General features: G+C 36.9%; 1 pseudogene; it reads left to right on the forward strand.

Moving 5' to 3' along the window:
* The first annotated feature begins 1,863 nt into the window (after positions 1 to 1,863).
* On the forward strand, positions 1,864 to 5,755 carry LOC121743460 (annotated as a pseudogene).
* The last annotated feature ends 421 nt before the right edge of the window (positions 5,756 to 6,176 follow it).

The following is a 6,176-nucleotide window of genomic DNA, read 5'->3' on the forward strand; positions in this document are numbered from 1 at the left end:
TGAATATGGACATGCCCCTACCGCCAACTAGGTAAGTCAGGTAAAAGAACTATATGGGTTTTGATTACCCAATGTAATTGAGCATTGGGGTTACGTAGACACATCAACTTAAATTTTAAATTTAAGTTGAGGTCAAGTCCTTTTCCTTTATTTCTTTTTTTTCTTCATTTGTTTCAACTCTAAAAATATGCAAATGTAATTAAATAATTATATTTGTATATTCTAGTCGGTAAAAGAGACTTCTCCATAAGACTTAATCCAGAAGCTTTTGACAATTCTACCATAATTGTTGATTGTTAGACTAAACTCAACATTTAAGATTGAATTGCTAAATGTGTCTCCAATTTAGGTATGTAGAAACATCTCATTCGCCGACTAAGAGTATATACTTATAAATTTATTGTTCAAAACGTCAAGTCTTTTTTGTAGGTCTTGTTGAAATTAACAAGTTTATTTAAATTTATTGTGTAAGACTTCAAGTCTGTTGTAAATTGTAGTGGTTATAATTGTAACTTGTAGTCTCGTTGAAATTTATATCAATAAAATTTCAACTTTCATTCTTATTGTTTGAATTTTATTTATGAGCCTTTTGTAGATAAATAAAAACTAAGAAGACAAAAAAATGAACCGCCGGTTTCAAGGTTTTGAACCGCCGCCTGAACCATCAGTTTTTAAACCGGAACCGCTGAACACCTTGCCGGGCCTGTTCAGGTTCAAGGTCGGAACCGGCATTTATGCAGGTCTAATATACCCTAACAATTGCACAAAAATGACATACACAAAAATATGTCATTTTGTGCTTTAATACTTAAAAATGACGAGCTACATCACAGATTCAGAAACCCAAAAATTAAATTTGGAATTTTTTGATATAAAATCAATAGTTTGAAGCTTAATCAGTATATTTTTAAAATTTATGATAATTTTAGTAAAATTTATGACTTTCTATTATTGCGTAGTTAGTTTTCCAAACGCCTCTTTCCTTCTAATTTGATATGATTGTGGAATGAATGTGGCATGAAGAGCATCCTTAACCCCGTCCCCAATTCAGACCCCAAGTCCCCTCCACGTCATCATTCCCCTAAATTTGAGTCCCAAGCCACAATTACTCCAACCCTGCAGGCCTCATCCCGGGCCACAACTATTAAATTGCACTATTCACAATTTACCATCTATTTTACGCATAAAATAAAAAACGTTGAACAATTATAACACGAGAATTCATTTTTAATTCAAAAATAATAAATTATAAACTAAAATATTAAATAGAATCACTCCTCTTCCCCTTCCTCTCGCCCATCTTCATCCTTCTTCAAAATGTAAAAAAAAAAAAAAAAAAAATTGTGGGTGCAAATGCAAAAGTAACCAGAAATCGTCACCATCTTCTTCCTCTTCCTCTCCTCCTCCCCCTCCCTCCTCTTCCAAATGCAAAAGAAACCTGAAATTGGGGCCCGGGACCGAAAAAAGAGCACCTCCAACGCCTGCCAGGCCGGAACTTCCTCTCCTCCATCGCTGGTGACGCGGGCCGGGACCCAGGTGCAGCCCGGCGCCTTAGCGTTAAGGATGCTCTAAGATCATGCAATTTTTAACAATTCAATTCTACTATAGTAATATATCATTTTACTATCATTATCCTATATCGACATTGAACATATAAACTTATAAACTCATAAATAAAGAGTAGTAATAGTATTAGTTAAAATAAAATAATATGGATATTTATGCCTAATATGACGAAACTTTTAAAAAATTTGTTTTTCCAACAAACTTTGAATTTGACGTAACTACATGAAATAAATAGTACTAATATCTAGTTTCTAGGGAATTTGTAAATCACATCAGTAGTAATCATATGCTATTGATAATGTAGTATGTAACCGGATTTTGTAGTCGACGCCGAATTCAACAACAAATTTTTAAAAAATTTCGTGGTATATTTTCCAAAATAATATCGTTGGGGTGGTTTCAAAGTTCAAACACCGCATCCACACAGTACTGCGGCCGTCTCTCTCTCTATTTCAATGGCAAACTAAACCTCCATGGAGAGAGAGAGAGGTTTTGGTTGCACTCACTTATTCAATCTCCCATCAAGAGCTGTTGCTTAAAGCTAGGTAAATGGATTAATCAAATGCTGTATACTATTTAAAGCTAAATCGTCAGAAACTATGCCTGCACTTCGCCATTAACGCCACCATTCTTCCTTCATTCAGTTTCTCTTGCTAACTTCACGAAATTGTAACGATTGGAGTCGGCTTAGAAATGACTATTTGATTTATCTTGTTTTATGTGGAGACAGAGACTGCGTTTTTTATCGTTCAATTACTGAATTAGTCGGCTGTTTCCATTTTCGGTTTGATTTTTTTCGCAATAGGATGTTGACGTGCATAGCTTGCTCGAAGCAGCCCAACGCCGTCGGATCTCTCTCGGAGCTGCCTGAGGACGACCGAAGCTTCGCTACTCCTACCTCCAAGCAGGCAATCAGAAACCTCACTGCACAAGTAGTAGTTTTTCTCCTAACTTTTTAAGCTTTGATAAATACATGGAGCATTGTAGTATTATCCAGTATCCACCGATCATACACTTAAGGTCTCTCAATTTTTGATTTAGTATTTGAATTCTCAATACAATTGGAGCTGTTTTGTTTGATCCCTTGATACATTTCATCTGATGCATCATCTGATTGATTTTGAAGTATTTATTTTTAATTGCAATTTGCAACATGGATATTTTAGATCAAGGACTTGGCTGTCAAGGCATCTGGTGCGTACAGGAATTGTAAGCCCTGTGCTGGTTCGTCAGGGCACGGCAAGGGCCCGAATTACTTGGACTCGGATGCTGGCTCAGTGTCAGAGAGGTTCTATGGCTCATACAGAAGAGCAGGCAGTTCAGAGTCCACCCCACGGCCTTGAAGAAAGGAAATGGATGCAAAGTTGAATGCCCTCTCTAGTGGCTATACCACACCGGCTTCAGTTAGCAGTATAAGCGAGGCCTTTGTGCTTATGGAGGAAGATGAGCCAAAAGAATGGGTTGCACAGGTTGAGCCTGGGGTGTTGATTACATTTGTTTCACTTCCACAGTGTGGAAATGATATTAAGAGGATCAGATTCAGGTATAAATCAATTAATCATGCTGTGAAGCAGAATTAATATGACGGGCTGGTTTATGGAAATAAGCATCATTATTCTGTGAATCATATTCTATTGTGTTAGTTATGTTTGAATATTGATACGAAGTTAAATTATTGAGTTACGCCTGACTTGGCTGTTCACTGTAGTATCTTAAGTATCGATTTGAAATTTTGATGGTGCTTCTTTGCTGCTTTACAAACAGTGCTTTCCAAAATCTAATTCGACATGATATCTAGAACATGTGGTATCTTCGTGAGTGACGGAATGTTTAATGTGGTATCCGTGATGTTGATCTTAGTTAGTGGTTATCTACTTGTCTTGATTTATTTGGGGAATTTGAGATTTTTAAGTGTGAAGTAATGTGGCTGAACTGGATTGGGGCATGAGAGCCACTATGAATTGCACTAGCCTCCAATATGGTGGTGGCCCTTCCTAGAAAAAGTGGTGGGATATGGAAAAAAGGGGATAGCACTGAAGGCTAAATCACAAAAACATATTATTACATCTTAGTACTATCACCATGAGAGATTATGAATAACTGAGGATCATTTTCCAAGGCATGATTTTTCCAGTTTGAGTGATTGACTAATAGAAAAAAGAGCCACCTATAATATTTAAATAGAAAGGAATTTATTTTTAAAAAATGCCAGAAGGAGTCAAGCTGGATAGTTCCTTTGGTAATTTTCTGTTGACTAGCATTAAAGTGCTTGATTGGAGCCTTAACAAAAATTCAAAAGATTTCCTTAAGATGAGAATCATTAGTTGTATAACTTATTACCTACTGTGCATGTTTGGTTTCTGTATTCAGCCATTCACTGCTGTATGATGAAGCCATAATCAGTACAGAATTCTAATACGGAGTATTTTATTTGTTCCCAAGAATGGCCTGATTTCATCTGTTTTTTCCACATTGAGCGATTTGAACAATACTTGTTTCTCATTTTTCCTTTTTCTTGGATTACTTTTCCAGCCGAGAGATATTTAACCAGTGGCAAGCACAACGCTGGTGGTTGGAGAACCAGGATAAAGTAATAGAATTATACAACGTCCAAAAGTTCAGTCGTCATGCAGTACCAGCACCAACTCCTCCTCGGTTAGAAGATGCGGTATAATACTTTTCTGCGAATTATACTTATGTAACTAATGGTGAAAATGATGATGATCCAACTAGTTTAACCTGCTGATTTCTTGAATATTTATCGTTCTTCATCTCAATTGTTTGGCTCTTGTCAATATATGCTGTTTGTATTTATTGTTAGTGACTATATTGTGGGATTCACCTTTAAAAGGAATTATCATTGAGTGATGAAATTGTGATCCCTTTTCCTTAGATTTCAAAAGTTGAATCCATGGATGATACCCCTGAGACACCTCGACTGAGCAAGGAGCGTCTTCCTCATCACTTTTGTGAGAGCTTGCCCGAACAGCACCCATTGCAATCTCATGGGTACAATAATGATTCTGGTGGTCTTAACGTCTCCAGTGCTAGTGCTGCAAAGATTGAGACTTCATCAATTGTTGCTTCTTCACGTTCAAGTTCGTCAAGGGAAATTGATCACTCTGGAGAGCTTTTAGCTAGAAATTCTAGTGATTTAGAGACTGAGTGGGTTGAACAAGATGTGCCTGGAGTCTACATTACCATCAGAATACTTCCAAATGGTGCTCGAGAGCTTAAAAGAGTGCGGTTCAGGTGAGCATTCATTTCAAGCTGCACCTGCAATTCTTGGATTCCTAATAAGTAGAACCAATTTTGGTCTCTAGGTCATATATTATTGAAGCTATGGCTTCCACAAAAGGAAGACTTGACACTTTAATGATATTTATATACTACTCCTTTCTTAGCTTCAAACTTAAATGCGAAACATTATTCTGATCCCATTTCTAATCTCAATACTAGGGAGATCATTTGGAAACTAATTACTCCCACTTTTATATCAAATGTTTGTGGATGAAATGCACCATCTAAATGTTACATCTCATTACCCTTGTTGTAAATGGAATAAGTAATTCGGATCCGTTTTGTCCACTGTATAGTAAAAATAGAAAAGGTTGACTCAATTGGAAAAATGAATTATGAGCTACTTTACCACTGTAAATTTCAATTCTTATACATCATTGCTTGTTTCTGACATTGTAAATGATGAATGCAGCCGAGAAATATTTGGAGAATCGCAAGCAAGATTGTGGTGGGAAGAGAACAGAGTGAGGATTCAACAGCAATACTTGTGACTTTTGGCAAACTCAGTAGGAAGATACACCTACCATCCTCACGAGTTCTTTAACCAATAGCTACTAAACTATCGATGGGTGCTGTAAACTTCCAGTTGCAGTGTGTCGAAATTTCACCTTGCTATGCTGAATTTCTGAAATCACCTTATATTAAGACAACGTAATGATCAGGGCACAGATAACTATAAGGTCTGCTGGAACTTGTCCTACACAACACCATGAATTTTTTTGGATATTTATGGACATCTACTTCTAGTTAGTGGCATATTTCTTCTTTTTTTTTCCTTCTAGTTAGTGGCATATCAGCAACACATGTCATGTCAAGTCTTGAACCTGTAGATATCATTGTGTACGGATCTCATGTTTCAATTCATCAACGTGTCTAAGTTTTACACATACATGTATTTGTAATATGCTATTATCAATATACACGTTCTCGACGAACATTGCAGGGAGATAGACAGCAGATAAGCTGGGAACACAAAGCACTGCCAACTTTAGAAAAAGAAAACTGGCAATGCCCAATGGTTAGGCCTCGGATCACATTCCCACTTGGTTAGTTTCTTTTGGAATCTTGAATTATGACTCTCACTCATATTGTTTGTTAGTACTTCGTTGGCTGTGCATAAAGTAGTGAAATGGTCCTAGTTGTCTAGTTTCGCTTTATTGTGGGGAGTATGAGAGGTAAAGAGGGTGTCATCTTTTGAGTGATTTGGATTGATGAATGCCTGCTGCTTTGTTTCGCTCGATTGATGTTTGTAGTTAGGTAAGGTACAATTGGAATTTTGTTTCTCGGGATTGCCGCTGTGCCTCTTTTTG

Source organism: Salvia splendens, chromosome 8 (genome assembly GCF_004379255.2).
Source record: "Salvia splendens isolate huo1 chromosome 8, SspV2, whole genome shotgun sequence".
NCBI lineage: Eukaryota > Viridiplantae > Streptophyta > Magnoliopsida > Lamiales > Lamiaceae > Salvia > Salvia splendens.